At 33.6% G+C, this 22,169-nt stretch overlaps 1 protein-coding gene across 12 annotated transcripts in view; it reads right to left on the bottom strand.

Annotated features, from left to right (window-relative positions):
• The window catches only part of LOC118737481 (RNA-binding protein Nova-1), a 290,538-nt gene that overhangs the window by 190,796 nt on the left and 77,573 nt on the right, over nucleotides 1-22,169 (bottom strand). The window lies entirely within an intron of this gene.

The raw sequence follows: 22,169 nt of genomic DNA, 5'->3' as shown, positions 1-22,169 counted from the left end.
AAAATTTTGTGTTAGATAATTGTGAAGCGAAAAGTCAAATAGCCAACAGCAATAGGAAAACTTGCCACAACTCAATGCCGCGCGTTTTAAAATGAGTTTTTAGAAATCTTTACAGCTAATCAATAAACTTATAAAAACGAAAACCAAATTTAAAGCCACTCATACATAAGTGTGTTCTTATATACATTGTTTGAAGTTATAAACTCAATAACTGAGAAATTTTTGAAAATTCCAGCAAAATAAATTTGGGACATCGTTATCGAAGTTTATTATATCAGCTAAAGCGAGATATGATTTTCAGATGAAGATAACAATATTAACATATTTTGGTTTCTATTTACATATGGTTCATTTGCTGAAAGAGCGTCATAATTGAAAAAAGCGAGAAAACCAGTCTTAATATTAAAAAGTATCAGTCTTCGTCTTGGGTTGCGGTCTGTGTAAGGGTTCTGGTTAACGATGGGAACAATTCTGAATAGTATAGGAATTCGCTCTCCTTCACATCGTCTAAATAGTAATGAGAATGAATAAGGAAGGAAAGTGAATTCCTATTCTCTTGAGAATTATTCTCATCGTTAACCAGAACCCTTACAACTACTCTACGATGAGAGTAAGTATCTATTCTCATCAAGAATGATAGAATACAAGATTGCGCCGATCAGAGAGGATTTTTGAGAATAACTTATGTGTGACGTCACACTGGTGCAATTGCGAGAGAGAAATGCCAAAACGTGAGCAAGAATGGAAGAAGAAGAAAAAATGTTGCAAGGAAAACGTAAACAAGTTGCACAAGTGTGACGTCATGCAAACCACGATTCTGTCAAATTCGTTAAGAGAGGAATAGCGGTCCGAGATCGGCGCAACCTTTGTATTCTCTCAATCGTGTATTCTCATGACAGTGAATTCCTATTCTCTTGAGAATTATTCTCATCAGAACCCTTACAACTACTCTACGATGAGAGTAAGCATCTATTCTCATGAGAGTGAATTCCTATTCTCTTGAGAATTATTTTCGTCGTTTACCAGAGCCTTACGTAAGCGAAGTTTTTCTTTAATATACCTTTTGATGCGGAAGTGCCTTCGTATTCGGCTTAGTTTTTGTATTTGTTTTTGGTTTCGTCTTCGTTGTCACATTCGAGTTCGTGTTCGTCTTCGTACTAGCAATCCTCTTCGGGCTCCTGTTCGTATTCACCTACATTTTCATAGTCATGTTCGTCCTCGCATTCACATTCCTCTTCGGATTTGTCTTCGTTTTCGTCTTGGTGTTCCATTTCGTGCTCGTCCTCGTATTCGTCTGGGCATTCGCTTTCGAAATTGTCTACGTATTCAGCTTCGAATTCCCCTTCGTATTCGTGTTCGTAATCGCATTTCTCTTCTGAGTTCTATTTATATTTGTCTCCGTATTCATCTTCGTGTCGTCTCCGTATTTGTTTTCGTCCCGGGATTCGTCTTCATTTTCATCTTCGTCCCCGCATTCGTCTCGGCATTCATCTTTGTATTCATATTCGTAATCGTCTTCGCATTCGCATTCCTCTTTGGATTTGTTTTTCTATTCGTCTTCGTATTCATCTTCGGGTTCGTCTTTGTATTTGTATTCGTACCGAAATTTGTCTTCGTTTTAGTTTTCATCAAGGAATGAAACCGAAACCCAAACCGAAACCGTAACCGTTTAAAACCGTTTCGTTTTTCAAAACCGAAACCGAAACCGTAACCGTTATCTTGACCTGAAAAGGAACGATACCGAAACCATTTCAATCACAGGTTTCAATCGGTTTCCAGATATTTACAAAAATAATAAATAAAAGTTTCTTTGAAATAAATGATTTATTTAACCAAAATCAGCAACATTTTGCTAAAATTCTTGTTAAGTAGTAAATAAGTATGGGAAGGTAACTTTTCGCAAAAATCTGCTGATGACTTTGTTGTTGTGAATCGATAATCGATTAATTATATTTAAGTAGTTTCTTTCCCGTACGCAATGCGAGATCCCGCGTGTGCCCAAAATAGCCCAGAAATCATGCCTGTACTCAACAAAATGGGTAATAGAGAGCGAAAATTCGAGCGTATTCGATCGTAAGTGTATTCTTCTTCCTGCCCGAAACAGCCCGAAATTTTCTCCGAGTAAAAATGGATAAAGTGTCAAAGTGCATATCAGCTGTATTGTGTTTACATGTTGCCTGCATTTACTTGGTGCTTTTAAGGAAAAGTGAATGGCCTGTTGATGTATTTTCAATCTATGTACTTAAAATCAAATTTGTGAAACCAAAATTCAATTTCCAAGTGTTTGCATTTAATACCATGTTCTGACCGACAACCAAAACATTTTTCCTTCATTTTCTTTTCATTTACAACCTTTAACTTTCATTCTTATTTTGCTTTGGCCAGGCAATTAACAATAAATCAGAAATGGCGTATTAAAGATGATAAAATATGACTTCCACTTCGATAAACAATCGAAAAAAACTAGTGAAGACACCGATTGGAATGAGTGGAAAGGGAGTTTTCAAGTAGTTTTCAGCGAAAACTGGTTTTCGTTTAACAGATTTTATATGGACGAAAACACAAGTTTTAGGTCGAAAACCAGTTTTAGCAACGAAAACATGTTTCCGATGTCGGTCAGAACATGGTATAAGTGACAAAAACAAGAACAACGTGAATCAGCTGTTTCTCAACTTGTGGGCACGAAATGTGGGTTTTTGCGTTTCCGTACTTCTGAACTTTGTTCCATTTTTTAAAGAAAATGTTTCTCTTATTCTCTAATTACCAAATCCGGTCCGGCTTGTTAGAGAAAGAACCTAGTGTTGATATTATCAGTGAATTGTAATTTTCGATTTTCTTTCCTCAACGTTTAAGACATTGTGATTTAAATAATATCAACAAAATTTCTGTGAAAAACCGAAACCGGAACGAAACCGAAACCAAAACCGAAACCGAAATACTTGGCAAAACCGAAACCCAAACCGGAACGTTATTTTGAATCGGTTTCATTCCCTGGTTTTCATATTCGTCTTAGTCTTTGTCTTCGCGTAGTGTACATACAGTCATGTGAAAAACAATAGGCACACGACATTTATACCAGTTTGGAGCATTTTTTTTTTAATTGTTTAATTTTTATTTTTTTTTATAAAAGTGCAGTTAATTATCCTTCAAAAGCCGTATAAGCCCAAATGTCCAACTTTGTAGAAAAATTTAAAAAGTTCAACAAAATTTTATAACCACAAACTTTTTATTAAAATTTTTTAGAAAAATTCTAAGTGTGTAATTTTGTAGCCTACTATTTAAATTCTAGCTTAAAAAGTGAAAATATCAAATGGCTAAGAGCAAGCGTTGATTTTTTTTTAATTTTTTTAATCTTCCACCACACAAAACACAAAAAAAATATTTCAACACACAAAAAAATATCTCTATAGATGGTTCTAAATGGCAGAATGAAAATAGATGAACTCTGTATCAGTATACCCATGACTACCTATTCCGAGCCAGGTCAAAAGGAGTAGAATGGAATGAGAAGGCCGATGCGCGAAAACCGATACAAATCCAATATCGCTCAAAGTGACGCACCTACGTCCTTCTCTAAATTATCTCAAAACAAAGCTGAATGGAAACTTATACATATAACAAACTGCAGGACTGCTAGAATCAAGCTTCAGTTCTCCAACACTAAAACCGCCAAATTCCTAGGGCTCGCATGATACATGCTTCCATACAAACTCTTTGTAAACCTAAGAACCAGTTGTTGTCAACGTGAGGGAGCTAAATTCAGTTAATCTCATTATCATTGCATAAGCAGCATATATGTATGTACATATTTTCAATTTGAACTAAATCCAGCGCCAACTGTTAGTCTCATCAATAAAAAAATTTTGAATTAAATCGAGCCGTAAATAAAATTATTCTTTTTGTGTGCCGCTTTATTCCGTCTTCATAGCAGAAATAAACTCGCAGTTTTTTTTATTACCTGCCCTGCGGCAAATATCACTGGAAAAATAACTTCTTTATTTTATTAAAATGTTCCGCCGACCAGGCATCGAACCAATTATTCCTACACCTCTAGTCTTCAAAACATTGGAACAATACAAAATAATAAAGCTTTTGTTGAAAAACATTGAAATCACACAAGCCATTATTAAGGCCAAAAGGACGTATACGCATTATTTGGTTTCTTCCTTTGTGCTGACGGTGCGTATGAGTGACTTACATATTCAAAGCGCCAAACAAAATTCCATTTCCGGTTGTATAAAATGCTATCGGTATTGAAATATTCAAACAAGCACTTAACAATGTTGGTATGTACCAAAGCGGAAGGAAGCTGGGCATAGATGAAAACTATAACGTACGCATACATGGACGAATTTTAAGTGAAGGCCTTCAAAGCAGACCTTTCATGAAAGGCGTGAGGTACAGAATGTGTGTATGTGTGTGTGTGTGGTATAACCTCCTGCACTTTTCAAGGATTAAAATTCGCACTGCGCAAAACCGAAACCATTGGCCAAGTAAGTACATAAATGTATACGCACATACACATGCAATGTTGTAAGTGGCAAAACACATGTGCAACACTGCAGCTGACATCGAGAAGCAAGCTAATAAAAGAAGGCAAATAAAGCGCCAAAGGTAATACGCGAGCGAGACGCTGCTAACTTATATAAATACATACATAAGTATGTGAATATACTTGTATGTACATATGTATGCATGTAGAGAATGATTTGCATTATGTTGGTAGAGGCTTGCGCACGCACACGCTGCTCCCTACGGTAGTGCGTACAGGCGACACCGTATATGTACCTATTTATATTTAGCGTCAAAGAGGTATTGAAAGAATTCAGGTTGGACAACAGCAAATACCCAACACGGTCAGCACTCCAGTTGCACACACTCTATGGTATGTGGCATGTGGTGTGTGGTATGTGGCATGCAAATGCGCTGCCGCAAATTCAAACACGCAAGCATACAAAAACACACATGTACATATATATGTATGTATGTGCATAGCATTGCACCACATTTCATTTGACATTTCCACGCAAAACACTTGGCACCACATTCGCATTGGCCGCGTTGCTTGTTGTTTGCTTGTTTTGTTGCTAGCCATTTGACCTACTTATGCTCGACTGCGGGCATCAGGCAAAGCAATGGAGAAGCGGAAAGGAAGAGGATAGCGAGCTGCATAATGCAGCAACGCTTCGATAGCGGCTGCAGCAAATTGCACACGTGGCTTTTTCCAGGTCTCCTCTTTGTGCAAATTCGCGTCCTGCGCATAAGAAATTGCTAGAGCTGCAAGCGAAGACAAGAGTAAGAGTGAGAGAACCGAAGTGCAATATTGAATTGTAAGCCAAATAGCCTGTATCACTTTCTCTCTCGCCCAACTGCGCTGGCAATGGCAGCAACAGAATAGACGCAATGTCAAATTGCAGCGACAAAAATAGAATTGCTACAACAACATAGCCAGCAGCTAACTGATGACTGGCGACTGGTGGTGTGGCTGGTGGTGGCCAAACAAATGTTGCTACATGCACATACACTCGCGTTTGGTCACAATCAAATATAGATACACACATATGTACATTAGGGTGGACCTTAAATTTAGGAACCAAATATCTAACCGCCTCCAATCGGAACCAAAATGTATATGTGGTATCTGTGATCGTGGTATTACCGATTGAGGGGGTGAGACTGAAAAAAATCGTGCATTTGATTTGAAGGACCACCTAAACGTACATACACGCTTTGCACGGCAACAACACTAACTGTTGGCAATACAAAGTGTGTACTGCACACATAATGCACCAGTTGTCGTTCTGCCAAAGTCTGCAGCCACTAAAAGCGCCGTTCTGCTTTGCTATGCTCAAACTGAAGCACCCACTTGGCAAACGTCCTTGAGCTTTAGCTGGTGCTGCTGCTGCTACTTTTCCTGCCGCGACTGCCGGGCCTCAGTGCGATGTAGCAAATCTGAGTAATGGTAAACTGCAATTCAGACAAAAGCAAGCCCAAAGAGGAATTGGATAAGCAGTTGCTGTAGTCGAAAAGCCAAGATACAATTTATGTATGTAGATGAGTATATTCGGGAAACCTGACAGAAATGGAAACAATAACAACAACGTCGCCAACGTGTAGAGGCGACAGCCATTTGCCACTTTTTTGCAAATATATTTATGCGTTGCACTCACTTAGCACTGGCCAGTGGTTAAATAAGAAAATAAATATTTAATTTTGTATTTCTGGTAGTGTGTACTGTGCATCTACTTTTGAATTTATTTATTTGCTGAAAATGCTCTAAATTCATTGTTGAGTTATCGTCTGAAATGTTTAAAGATCTTTTATGGACCATGAAATATAAAAAGCAGTACTTGGTGCTCACATTTTTGCTAAGACATAGACATATCCAGGCGAGCGCCCCTTGTAGTGATTAAAATTATTAGCATTATGATTAGCTCAAAAGCTGAAGAAGGTATTGGGGTCAGCGGCAATAGCCTTAAAATTAGGCTATCTGTGTCTATGGGAAAACTCCTGAGTATTTTTAAAGACGATTTCTATACCATAAATTTGTGTGTAGAGTCTAACTAATATGAAAATCACCTTAATGATAACATTCTAGTCCTTATCGGCAATCAAGCGACACTTAAGAGGCTCTTCTCTCTAGTCTTGGAGTGCGTTGAGAGACTAAGCATCCTTGCCGGCTACGATGACGGTAGCGAACGGCTTAGCCAGAAACCCAGCGGCCTAAAATTTCATAGAACCCGAGGAATTCTTGGTAAAAATATAGACTGCTCCTGGGAATTTAATTTATAATCTTATAACTGGAGTCTACATATCACGCACTTTCTTCGAAGGTGGACTAATACAATATCTACCTTTTCATCAATTTAACTGAATTAAATATTTCCAAAATGTTGCCACCCGCTTCATAAATATTTTCGAAATTTTCTAAAAACCCTCAACAAAAACCCTCCTCAAAAATATTTTCGGCAGTAAACTTTGCTAAACCTCTTTAGTTTGATACCCATATTTCAATATTTAATTTATCTTATAAATTAAATTAAATTTCAATTTTCATAAAGATGGCAACCTTCCACAAAAATATTTTCGGCTGTAATCCTTACTAACCCTCTTTCTTTTGACAGCCATATTTACTTAAACTCCATTTTTCCTACAGGTGGCAACCCTCTATTTATTATTTTTCTGTATTTTAAGATAGACCTCTAGCAATGCACGGGTGAAAACTTTATTATGTATACTAAAATATAATGGGTTATAAAACTGCATACCAAAAATTATTCTAAAAATTTTGAATAACAAGTTTGAAATTTTGATGAAACTTAGTTAATTCCTTTTGATTTGTGTGCAAATTTCACAAAGCACATAGGAGTGTTCGTTGGTTTCTTTTTGTGAGAATATTTTTTTGTGGATATATGGCAACTTGTGCCTAAAAATGTCATGAAGATGATGCTTAGAAGAGTGTAATTAGTCTTGTTTTTCTCCTCTAAACTCCCAATTATAATAAAGTTCCATGTTTTGTTTTACTACTGAGTAGAAAAACATATAAATTAAATTTGACCGGTTTTACTATGCAGATACCTCTCTGTGCGAAGATTCAAACCAACCAAACATTTGGGTAATTTATTCGGCTTAAATATTTAAGTAGGTTTCATGGGTTTTAAGATTCTACGCTTTCTGTACTCGCATTAGCTGAAATATGATTATTATTTTCGTTATCTTTAACGGTATAAATTTTGTTATTTTTATCGACAACCATATCGTTTCTTTATCATTTTCTAAAACCAAAATAAATTTTACGATTTATTGCTTAATAAACAGCACTCTTCACCGCTTAACAGACCTACATACCTACGTAAGATTTCACATCGAGTTTTATTAATATTTATAGTACTTTTTAATTCGTTGACAAGTTTTTCTTATTCCATTTCTCTACATACCATAGTACTTTCAGTTTTTCATAAAAGTGAATGTTTCAAAAGAACTCATGCAACAATACTCTTTTTGTTGCATTGTTGCATCACTTCAACTGATGTAGCACAAGTGCTGCTGGCTCCAAAATCGTAAGCAGCAGAAAAATAAAACAACAAAAATGTCTTATGTACATATATACATATGTGCTACATATATGTATGTATATGCATATATGTATGTATGTTTGTAGGTGCAACCACAACAAAGCTCAGAATAGCTTTTTAACATGCAAGCACAAGCACATGAACGCATTTCTCGTGAAAAACGAGGTTTTACTTTTGCCTTTACACTCTTTTGAAGGCAAAACGTTTTCATCACTTTCGTTTCGCTTTTAAACGCGGTTTTATGTATATTTTTTAAGCAGTAGCTTTTATTTTTATTGTAAAATGTTCTGGGCTTTTTTTTAATGCTGCTTGAATACTTCTACTTTTACTCTCTTATGAAATTTAAATTTCACTTTCTTTACAATTACTATGCATACGTATGTACACAGGTTCAATCTACTTGTTCTTATTATTTTTAATATATTTTTTTAGGAAAATATAGTGCATGCTACAACAAAAATCATGTAATTCAAAGCTTTAAACTTTGTATAAGGTTTATAATAATTCGACGAAATTGGAAAAATGGACATCAAAATTTCAAAATTTGTTTGCCCATTAAATCTTATAATATTGTGCAAGTTTCAATTAGCTCAAAATTCAACGCGATGTTTTTCGCTGACTATGCTAAGCGATTTCTTCCATGCAAATTATGTTTAAAAGTTTTTTTGTATGGGAAAAAATAAGCAACACCGCTAAAAAATAAAACAATAAGATATCTCAGTTTGGGTTTTAGTTATTTTCCATTACTAAAGTACTACAATTAAGTACCAGGCACTTATAGCTTTCATTTATAAATATTTAGGTTTTATTTAGCTTTTTTTGCTTACTATTGCAACATCGTTTTTGAATTAAATTTCACTCTTATCTGTTCATTTAAAATATACACACACACACATTCTCCATCACTTCAACTACACTAACACAATAAATATATCGTCTTGTACAACACTTTCGTACTACATTATGCATACATAAAATTGCACACAAACGTAAATAATTTCATATGTAAAACTTGCAGCCTTATCTTAAACTTAATAGCCGTAACTATTTGTAGTTAGATTAAGTGGCTTAACTAAACTCTGTCTCTCCCTTGCATGTCACAACTTTCTTGAGTCCCACTTCAGTACTTATCGACGACTTGTCATAATCGCACAAAAAAGTTCATATGTGCATGTGTACTACTTTTATGTATATACTTATATAAATATGTATTTACATAATCACCCAACAAACAAATACGTATTTCTCCATCTTGGAAAAATTCATAGTTCTGAAGTTGCTATGCAACATCATTTTCCAATGCATCACTAACGTTGGACGGCAAGTTTAGATAAACTTGAGAGAAACAATTTCCTCCAACATGGCAGCACTGCTTTTAATATAAAACAATATATGCAATTGGCAGCATTGGCACAAAGCATATGCATTCGAAAGAATACAAGCGAGGCGTAGATACATAAAAAGGGAAAGAGATACACTTTTTTTTAAACAATATCAAGGATTGTAAAATAAAAGTTAATGAAAAAATTTCTAAACAATTCAAACTGTAAATGAAAAAGGAAATGATTAAAACCCCTAAACTTTAAAGTGAATTATTGCGATACGCTATGCATCTAACTATTACAAAAGAAATAAAAAAAACATAAAAAATAAAATGTTTTAATTTATCTATGTCATTTCAATTAAAAAGGGTTTCAGTATTTCTATTTTGTTTGAGACCAATTGGATAATCACATTGAAGTTCAAGTTTAGAACTAAATTATTATCAATTTGAAAAACAGTCCTATTTTCATACGAAGAAAAATGCCCTTTTTTATAAGAACACTATGATTCTCCATTTGAGGATTCGAGATTTGAGAGATATGTCCTTTAGTTCGCAACTTAACTGCAAGTTGAGCTTAAACCTAAATGTTTGTTGGGTAGGAACACTTGGCTGGACTGTGTGCATGTAAATGTATTTTATCAAACTTTGAGGTCAATCGCGTGATATCTCGATTGTTTTATTCTATTTCTTATGATGGGCGTGCTTGTCTCAAATTACGTGCATATGTATGTACAAGCATGTGTACATTCGTAAAAGTGTACTATGTGTAATATAGAAGGGAGATACTCATACGCCGTGTTGCATGCGCTTAGTAAATATGTATTGGGTTTTAAAATAAGTCTTAAACTCTTTTTTTTTTAATAAATTTTTTACACTTAGTGCTGTCTTCCCAATCCACCAGACCCCGCCATAAGTGCCAACTACAGATGATACATATATGGCTGGAAAATTACAACATTTTATGAGAAGGCCCATGGAATATTCGAAGTAAAGATTTATGGGGCTTTACGCATTGGCGAAGGCGAACACCGACGAGCAACGACGGGCCTTACAAAGATGTAAACATATAGAGTGCAGCGAAGAAAAGTATGTTTCAGGCCTATTTGGTATAAAACCTTGCATTTTCAATTGGTTGCCTAATATACTGGTTGTTTGGAATTCAATGAAAGCCATATACATACTACATTTTGATACCAAGTAACGGTACTTGAAATAATATGTGCTCCAAGTTTACATACATATTCTTTGAATATTACGCGTATTTCCGACTTTTGTAAATGACTTAATACTGCGCTTAACACTAACAATTTAAGATGCCAATAATTTTCATGCTTTACATCTTTAGTGTTATTAAAAATATGCATTATTTAGCTCTAAGAATGGCTTCGTAAGCTATAAGCCCACATTGTAACCGAAAATACATGAAAGGCTTGGAACTAGGAAATGAAAGTGATACCCATAACGTGCCCGATAACGATAATAATGATAACGGCAGCTATGACAAAGAAAGCTACGCCTTTAAAGATCGTGGTACAGACAACAATAATAATAACTAAGTATAACGAAAATTTAAATGAAAACTACATACAAACAAGAAATACTCAATCTCTCTCTATTGGTTTTACTTTGGATTTTTATTATTTTAGGCAAGAAATACCGGTTTTGAGGTAAATTTTACTAATATTTTTTTCCAACAATAAATAACCGCTCAGTTTTTAGGTAGCAAAGTTAAGATTTTAAGTACTTTTGGGCAGTTTATCCTGGGAAAAAAAGGTAAGAAGCAGCTCCAACCCAGCAAAAAAAAAACACTTAGAAATTTGATCCATACAAAAATAAAAAAGTTACGCTTATAAGTACTTTTGGACTTGAGACTTTCGTAAAAATCCGTAAAGCTCACAAAAAAAATCAAGAATCTGGAAGAACCCGAGAAAAAAGCACCGAAAAATTTTTGAAAAATACCAAAAAATTCCGAAAAGTTTCGAAAAAAATCCAAAAAGTTTCCGAAATATCACGTCAAATGAAACACGAAAAATTCCGAAAAGTGGCGAAAAAATTTTGATCGATCCCTAAAAAAAATGCCGGTAAATCCACAAAGGTACCGAAAAGTTACAAAAGAAAATTTGGTAGGTCTCGAAGAAGTCCCAAAAATTCACGAAAAATAAAACACGAAGAACACATGGCGTATGTGTAACAATCTTTGCGTATTTTCTTTTGAGCACTCATGCCTTTCTTATTTATACTTTGGTTTTCTTTATGAGTAGTTTGATTTTTTTTTTTTTTTAACAGAACAGGATTCTGTTTTTTTTTTTTTTTTCATAAAAAAAAAACAAAAAATCTGGAATTGTTAATTAATTATTATATAATTATTATTAATTATATCAGAAACCATCAGGCTTACCGAAAAGTGATGTATATACGGTTTATGAAGAATTTTGCTTTCAATATGCGTATTAAAATCGTAAAATTGGTTCATAGATAAACGTGAATAAGAGGAACCACTTTTTGTTTTAAGTTGAATAACGGTAAATTAAAACGGTGGAAAAAACTTAGCTGAATTTTCGATTTTACATAGAAATTGGATAGTGGCATCCGTGGACCAGAAAACATAAATTTGTGATCCAGTGTTATTCTCTGCTCAACAAAATAATAGATATATAGCAGTACTGCAACTCGGTCGTCATAGCCGAGTGATCGGAGATGCCTACTTCCAGTCGGTAAGTTTTTTCAACTCCTACGAGTGTATTTCAGACGAGAAAAGGCTTCTCAAAAACCCCATCCGCCGTACGAAGATGGCCTCTAATTGTGGGACAACATCAAGATTTATACATTCCGCAATTCGGGCAAGAAGCTCATCTAAACACTTAGGTAAATGCATCAGCGTTAAATATTAATTTTATTTTACTGAATTAATAAAAAGTGAGTTAATTAAAAATTAAATGGGATTATTATCGCGAATATTGGCAAATTTATCTATTTGTAAGTTCCACAAGTTCCAATAAGATGCTGACCTAGTTAATAAATACTAAACAAAACAAAAAAAAAACATTGGATTTCATAACAAATGTCACTTTCAAGTAAGCAAGTGTATTTAAGTTTCGCTATGCGTTCATAAACAAGTTTTCCAAGCAAATACGTATGTTATGGCTGAACTTGACCCTCAAACACAAAATACAAATAATAATTGTAATATACATATGTACATTCATATGTATATTTAAATGCGAATATTTGCATACATTACCTACAAACACATTGGTATATGCATACATACATATGTATGTACATAACTACATACAATATTTATTGGTATACATACATACATATATTCAAAGTAAAGTGCAAGGTCTCCAGTAGCACAACTCGATAAACTTGAACTTTGCAAAATGTGCAGTCATGAAAGAAGAAAAAAAACAACAACGCTTTGGAACTAAGTAAAGAAATTGCAAATACTCTGCATAACGAACGTAAGTTACAAAGAGATTATAGAAATCAAAGCACGAAACACTCACACATAAATACTTACATACATACAACAGTTAAAATGGAGTTTTTTGAATTTAGCATTCGGTTTTTTATTTCTTCTTCGAGACTGCAGAGCCGTGTACAAAGTGCAGTTGGAATGCGAAACAGAGCGATTAAGTTTAGATTTCCATATAAACAAAAAATATTTGCAGTATGTAATTAATTGAAAAGAATATGAATTACATATATGTATACATCCTTAGTAGTATATGCACATATGCATTGATGTGTGTTCACTAACAGATTTATCTTATCGGATTCACTATATAAAAACAATTAGTATTTAAATCTTTCCATTATTCTACACACGTACATATACATACATATGTACATATGCAATATATACATAAACATGTACAGACGAATGTAATTTTTTTAAACGGTTTTATTTAGCTCACCCCGTTTGTTTTATTCTTGGGTCAAATTTAGTAATTCAAATTTCACCCTCTTCCTGTCAACCGATTAATCTGAAATTTTGTATACACTTTGGATTTTGGTGACAATACAATTATGTTTATTTTAATTCAATTCATGGCCCAAAGAAAATTTATATACATACATACATAAATACTTACTGCCATAACAGCAGTTATTTAAATTAATAAAGCACGACTAACACGAAATGCTGCCAGCTAACTGGTTTATTATACATACAAACATTTAAATACAAATACATACAGATTGTTGTTGCATCATTTTTTTATCCCTGATGAAAATATTAAAAACGCAATAAAACAAGTTGTAGCAGAATTTAAAGTTCCAATGAATAGAAAATTTAAATTTTACGTAATGTGCAATACTCGTAATAATTGAAGATGTACCGGTTAAACTGGCTGACGAACAGAGGAACGCAATAGCTATTGAAATTAGCTTAGCAGAAGTCTAATGAAATAGAAAAAAAGTACCAAGTAAACAAGAACAAGGAAAAATCTAATGAAATTGTTTAGAACATGACATCAGCGTTAAAATATCAGCAACGATGATGAACATAACAATTGCTAACCTCTTGGGGAAAATCGGTGCATGATGCCACATTTTAGTAATTTACAGCTTGAGCGATGTCGGCCAAACCCCAGGTAAGGTATGAAATATTTAACTCATACCTGGAAAACTTTTAAACTGCCTAAAAAATAGTATTGAAATTACTAAAAATATGAATCGGAATGCGAATGCGAAGAGAAAAAAGCAGGCTGCAAAACGTATACGATAAAAAAATGAGATGGGACACGGTATTAAGTGATTGTAATTAAAGGTGGCATTGCTAAAATGATATCGATATGGTCCTTACATCGTGGATAATACTGTAAAATGGTCGTTTTCGACGCATATGGGACTACTAGATAAGTGTTTTCAATAGATAGATAGATAAATAGATAGATAGATAGATAGATAGAGTGAAATCATGCAACATGAAAACTAACAAAAACCTTACTTATAATTTTTTTTTTACCAAAAAAAAGCCTAAAATTAACGGTTTTTGTAGCCACTTGAAACTTGCACTTTATTACACTAAAATTGAATGGACTTATAATATACAAAAAATTTGTTTTAAAATTCTGTATAAAACGTAGTCCCGAAAAAAATAAAAATTTTAAAGAACAAAAATTAGTTAAAATTAAGCAAATTATTGAGCTTTTCAAAGCCGAGAAATTAAATGAATTTCATGCCGCCCGTTAAAAATATCGAAAAGTATTTATTTCGCTAAATATATTAATGTAACTTAAAATTCTATGATTTTATCGATATAGGCATATGTAAAGTGTTGCATGTATGTATGTATTAATTTTGGTCAAAAAAGTGAAGTCGGAATTTTAATGGTCTCACTCCCTAATATTGTTCTATATCCAAAAAGCAAATGCCCATTTTTTAATCAAACAATACCTAGCCGCTGAAAACGCTCAAAGTTTCCCATGTATTTAAGATTGGAAAAAAGAAATTTTTCATAAAAATGGTGTATACTTAATTCTTGAAAATCTATATTTTGCTATCGGCAAAGAATATTACTCAATTGCTTATTTAACAATTGTTTCATATTACTATCAAACTCCCGAGAAAACTGCAACTATTTAGTTTCATTTGAGTTTGTTAGTAATCATTGGTTTAATGTAGCATGAAAAGCTGCGAAACTAAGTAAACAATTTTTTAATTTGAAGTTTAATAGTTTTTTTCTTAAAATTTGATTTGCGGACATTAGGCTTATACGTAATAGTTCATTTTCCCCAAGCCTTAACTACAGTTTATACCTATTGGAAAAACGGAAGTTACAATCCGAAAGACATAATTGCTCATATTAATTACAAGCAAACGAAAGTAAAAGAGCAGAAATTAAGAAATAAGAAATAATGTTAACATTCTCGGAAGTTACCTGAGCTCTTAACTGCATTTAAGCGTTTGGTAAAAATGAGCTATTACGTAATTATCAACAAAAGCTATGGAAAGTTTTGTTTATCTATATGCTTATTTAAATCTGTTAAGGGGAATTGCTCATAATTCCATACTAGGGAAATGAAGTGAAGGGAAAACAATGGGCACTTCATGAGGCATCAATTATATACATATGTACATATGTATATAAATATATGTACATATAAAAAATATACTGTAGAAAGCAGCAATTTTCTCTGCGGGGTGTACAATTTTATGTAACTACTTACATATATAAGTTTGTTCATGACTGCATTTAGGTGCAAATGCATTACTAAATAGCAGCATTTATTGTAGTACATTCATACCTACCTAACTACATACATATGTATGCAGTATGTATATGTCGCAGCGAACTGCAGTTAGCTGAAAAATAGCCGCAAAACATTGATAATCCAGCAAAAAAAAACAGTTATGTGCTAAAAGCACATACAAACATATGTACAAATGTACAATTAGTGGTACATATGTACGTATGTATATATACAAACTAATGATTGGTCCTCGAGGCGCACACAAATGAGATTATTGTAACTAAATTTGCTTAAATGTGCCACAGCAATTACTACAAACAGACAGAAGCTAGATAAGTTTACAGATTGGTAATTTGTCAGTAAGTCAGTCGGTCCGCCGGTCAAACAATTATACCAGTGGCTTTTAGGTGTCAGGTGTAACACAGCGATTAATAAAATCGAATTGAGTCCCCGCTTACCTTGTTATAGACTCAATTTAATTATTTATTATTGTTTTACGAGTATTGACAATAATTTTAATTGTTAATTGAAATCGACATTGAACACATGCAAATGTAGTGGATTCTTTTTTCAAAAAAGTACATGTATAAATACAGAATGATAAAGGTATGCTCGTCGCTTATGTAAGCCTGCTCAATGTAATACCAGTGATAAAAAAAAGCTTGTAAAAAGAAGCAGTACTTGGACAGTAGGAAGTTTAGTTCGGGCTAAAGTCCCACAATAGGCTTTGGATACTTCATTCTCGTAAAAAAGGTATTTTTTTTAATTTTCAACAAAGTCTTCGACAATATGTTTTTTTTATTTACTGTGCTGTACAAGCGGGTGGCATTTCGATCCACCGTGAAATGGAATGATTTGCGGAGCTTTCAGACTCCGCGCGTGTGGTTCAGTACAACAGTTTTTGTGTCACGATGACCCAGCAAGAAAATCGCCACCTTTTTATATAGGTGCATGGCAACACGGACCCTTGACTATGTAGGAAATATGAAAAGTTAGTCCTCGCTATTTATATTTTCGCGACTGTAGTTGAGTCTGCAGGAAATTCGCATTTCTTTTAGTTTCTATATCACATTTGGTAGAAAATATTTGGATGTTACTACATCTGTTATATAAAGAGTTCTACGATAAGAGCGGGTAGATATTAAGCAATCTATGTATGAGTTATTAATAAAATATCGTTCAAATAAAGGGGTATAAAAACGTTTACAAAACGCTTTCTTTTGAAAATGTTTAGTGGGGTTATATTCTTTATTGTAAGTTTATATTTCTACGCTTATAACCAAAGATCCATTTCGATTATATTACGCTTACTTTCAAGCGTTTTATAAACAAAAAATCCTCGTTTTGTAAGCTTAATGTTTATAATTGTAAACTTAAAAAAAAAACTTTATTTAAGTTTATTTTGCTTGCTGGGTATTTACATATCTGTTTTTTTTTCATACTTTTAAGCAATGTCATTTTTTTTCATTCCCACCAAAATCAAATTTACATTGGTATACAAATGGTTGTCGTCCTCTTTTAGCACTGCACGCCACCACAAATTCATTCAACACTTCAACTATTCATCTTCACCCAAAAATAGCTGAAGGGCTGCAACCACAGCAAAGAGTGTCCACTTAATCTTTTTTATAGTATGGCAACTTAAGCTACTGAGGTACAGAAATTAAAACAAAAGCAAAATATGTTAGAGTGTGTTAAGTGCTTGGTTAAAAGTAAGCAAGCACTTTTGGTGACAACAAAGGCAGAATCAAAATGGTAACACGTAAAATGGAGGGTGACAGGTGTCTGGGGCACCAAGCACATGTGTACATATACATATATGTATGTACATATGTAGGTAAGGATGCATATTCTTACATATATGTAAATAAAAAGAATACTAGATATACAGTACATACAAATATGCATATATACATTTATGTATGTACTTTTATATAAAAGCCAAGCTGACATGAGTTTAGTTCTATTGTAGTTGTATGCACGCAAGCATTTATGACAGCACAATCATGTCATGAATGCATTTACATATCAAGGTATGTAAATAATGTAAGAGTTTTGTCCACGCGCCAACGTAGTTGTACATTTTTAATAAAACTATTGCTTATATGAAAATAATAAGTATGTTGTATTGTTGCTGTCATTTGCTAAGTAAACATTTATTAAAGCCCAATTATATGTACATATATGTATAGTTGGAAATTTGATCCAGTGCCCTAAAAAGCTGAACATATCAACTTTTCCGCTTCTCTCTCTAATTTTACTGTTTCCATATAGGGCTTCAAAAATCGATTTAATTGGCTTTCAAAATAAATTGTTTCTTCAACGCTATCAAACTTCTTATTTACATACTTATATACCTTCATAAGTATGTACATTGATAACTATTTTTTATTTATGAAAAACCCCCGCTCGTCTATTTGTTTCGTTCCCCCTTTTTTCATTTCATTGGCACTTAATTATTGTGTTGCCTTCATTTTCAATTGGTGATGTGAAGGCTTCTCATTTTTTATTGTTTTGAATTGCTTGCTTCTAAGTTGTTAAAGACATGCCAACAACTGAATGTCGACGTTAGTAAATGCGATGTTGCTATTGTTGCCTTTGCAAAATGCCGATCGTCAGCAGATCGTCCCATACAGTCATGGGAAAAATAATAGGGACCGGACATTTAGACCAATTTTAACATTTTTCTTTTTTATAAAAATTCAACTCATTCTCTAACAGAAACCATATGAGCAAATCTCATGAGTTTGCCACAAAAAAAAAAACGCTTAAGCATTCTTCTGGCATTCACAAAATTTTATGCTGCCTCCGAACGGTAAATGTTTTTATGTGAAGCTCTTTCAAGGCAGAAATACATTCGGAGTCTTGCTATTCCTGCTGAGGCAAGACTGTTGATATTAGATTATGATCGGACCAGGGATCGAACCCAGGTCCTCCGGAACACACCTCTAAGCACTCAGCTAAAGCGGTAACCAGTCGAATTACATCAATGATAATATCGGCATGAAAAAACGTTGCAATATTTCTTTCTTATGAATATTGTGTAGAGTTTCAATTTTCCGATAACGATTAAACGGTCACAAACTGGTCAGATTCGTGTTGAGCAATTCGTATCATGTATTTTTTTGTTGTTCAGTTTTCGGCTCTAACTAAAGTCAAACTGAAATTTTATCAAATAAAGTATGTATTTGTTTTTTTTATGGCTTTATTGGTATGATAAAAATGAAACAAAAACAGTAACTTCTGATCGTAGTTGCAAGACTTACCATTTCCATGGAATATATCTATTATCGAGTGTGCTGAGTTCGGTTTATCATTTCTTTATGAATAGACTAACGCCATAACTATGCTTGCAAATTTATTTCGAAAATCATGGTTCGCTAACGGAACTGTTACCGTGCGCTACGCCCATTTAACGGTCAACATTATCGTCCATCCCAGCGACTAATTCGGCTAACTATGGATCGTTTTCGGACCACATTTATTCTAAAGAATAATATGCGACCGCAGAGATGTTGAACAATGCGTATCCAAGATGCTCAGCATCAGCTTAAATGTGTTAATTCGCCATCGCGCGCAACAATTGGAGCTGTGTGTGTAAAAATGAGCACAGCGAGAACGTTGCCTCCAAAAAATTTGCGCCTTATAAAAAGCTTATTTTATATGATCATAAGGTTTCTAATTTAATGCCTGAAATCTGTAAGGAAAGTCATTCGTGATTTCGCCGTGTTGATGTCATCAGGTCATAAGTTTTCTCTCTTTCTCTGAGAGACACCCTTATGCCTAAGTGTTATAGGTCGTATAAAATAAGGCTTACATAAGCCCTTATAATAAGGCCTCACATGGAGTATAGTAACCTTATTATAAGGCGTTGCGATCGCTATAGAGCCGTGATGGGCATCGCCTTGCCCGCGGACAGGCCGAGTAAAAGCTCTCTCTGGAAGCCTTGGAAGACAACATTGGCAATGGTTCCCGCCAAGATATGGCCACTTGAGAAGGCGGTGGTAAACTGGACTTCCAGAAAGCGCCGCATCGGCACTCCCATAAATTATCTTTCGTTGAAAAAAATGGAAAGCAAGAAGGTAATTTGGAAAAGTTTTATCTGTTGAGCCCTAAAAAGCTTATGAAACTTTATTCGGAAGAGCAACTTAAATATTCGAAAGTGCATTATTTAATTATACACAAATAATACACCTGAAGAGCCTAGTGAAACAGGAATATCTACTTATGTGGTACCGCTTTAACACTATGAAAAAAAAATTATTGTATCGGAAAATTTCCATTATGAATTTTTTTATTACTTTTTTCGTAGCTTACTACCTAAAACCAACCCAAATTGCTAATAAGTTCTTTAATGTGAAAACCATCGCAGGCCTGTGTAATAGTTCCGTTTCCCTACTTTTCATAGAAAGTCGTAAACCAGTACCTCGGATGGACAATAGAAAAGATTTATGTATGTGCGTTTCACCATTACTTTACAATGATTACTTCAATCACTAATGTCTGTTTAGAGTTCTAATAAATATATTAATGAAATTGTTTTAATAAACCTAAATTCTTCTCTTTGGTCTGCTTATATTATTTTGACGCAGCAATTTGGCTTTATTGAAAAATAAAAATTGTTAAAAATTTGTGGAGTTTCCTTACGTTTTGATTTACATATTTATGTTAACAAATGAATTTATACTAAAAAAATAATATAACAGTGTGTTATTTTTCACTTCCTGGTCATCGGGTTGACTAAAATACGCTGAAGATAGTACATAGTATAACCAAGGGTGGTACAAATTAAGTAAAGTCGGAATTTTAATGATCTCACCCACTAGGATTGTTCTATATCGAAAATATATACCTACCTTCATTATTTATTTTGAAATCAAAAAATATTTCGATATCGCTCAAAGCGCTCAAAGTTTTTCATTTATTTTATATGGGGAAAACACCAACTTTTCGTTGAAATGATATGAATATTTTCGGTTCAGAAAACTCTAGTTCTCTTCAGAAGACTCGAATAACAATACCCAATTATTTATTTAATCATTTTGCAATGCCAAATATTTTTTATTTATCCCCCTCCTATACATTTCACTAACTCGATCAGTTTTGATAACACCAGACTTTTCGAAAGCTGTCGACGAATTTCGATAACTCGTTACACATGGTAATACGATAAAATTCGATAAGCAATCATAGACTTATACAAACTTGAAATTTTGATATTTCGAAATTTCAACAAACTTCGGTTCGATAAATCAACAAATTTTAGTAAATCAATAAATATCGATAATTCGATTAGTTGAAAGAACTGGATGCATTACGTTAACCCGAAAAATTTCGGTAATTCTATAAATAATTATCATTCAATAAATATCGATAAATTGATAAATTTCATTAAATTGATACATTTCGATTATCTATACATTTTTATAGCTCGATAGCTATCCGTAAATTTCTACAACTAATTTTCTGTGTCTATAAATTTCTCAATAGACATTGATCAATTTAAATAATTCGATACGTTGCGATAAGTTTCGATAACTAAAAACTTAAATGATTCGATAAATTCCGGTAACGGTTCGGTAGAATCGCCAACGGTGACAAAATTTATGTTAGCGTATCAATATATAGATGCCTTTGGGCATATTTCCACGGAGCTCTGCATCATTTTATCCAGCTGTCTATAGGAATTTTTGCTTTCAAAGTGACATCAGAATGATACATCTCCCCTAACGAAACACACATAATAACTAATGTTCCAAACAAAGTCACAAAATTATTAATACGAGCACATATGCATTTGATTTACGTGAGTTATGCACAAGTTCAAAAAATAAATAAAATACATATTAGTACCCTTGAATTATGTACTTAAAAGCCCAATACAACATGAAAATCTTTTCATTGAAAACATTTAAAAGCCTTATCTAAACAATGAGCATTCAGCGAATTATGTAAATCAATTTGATGTGAAAATATGCTTTATATTTCTTAGCTTAACTATTCACGTATTTAAATCACATAAGATAAAATGTATGTATGTACTTTATGGGTCATAAGCGTACACTTAATCCAAATTGGATCATCGTTTTTGAGTGTTTCAATTTTCAAAGTCGATTTGAGTATAGGCCAAAATGAATGGTTTCTGAAGAGCGCGGAGTTATGGATGCAATTGCAATGAGAAGTGTGAATGCATCACACACAGATGTACCCAGTTTTAAAATGCTATACACATACGAACTTATATGCCGTGAGAAAAGGTAAAAAAAAAAAATAACTACAGACTGTGTTGGCTCCATGTCCATCGGCTGGTACACCGAGGCACAGACAGACACAGAGGGAGAGAGAGCGCGCGCCCGATTGACAAAACCATAAAAAGAAATGTTGATAGAAGAAGATAGTCAGTAAAAGCAGGAGAGAAAATGAGTTTACATGTGAAAACAAGGAGCGTACGAGAGAGCAAGAGACTAACGAAAGAGTTTAGATAGAGTTATAGAAAATAGAAGTAAGTTCGTTTATGGGATACCTAAACAATTTCCGTTTAACTATTTGTGAACTGTAAATGATAGAGAC

Source organism: Rhagoletis pomonella, unplaced genomic scaffold (genome assembly GCF_013731165.1).
Source record: "Rhagoletis pomonella isolate Grant_MI unplaced genomic scaffold, Rhpom_1.0 Rhpom_scaffold_00004, whole genome shotgun sequence".
Lineage (NCBI taxonomy): Eukaryota > Metazoa > Arthropoda > Insecta > Diptera > Tephritidae > Rhagoletis > Rhagoletis pomonella.
This window is presented reverse-complemented; position numbering and strand designations above follow the sequence as displayed.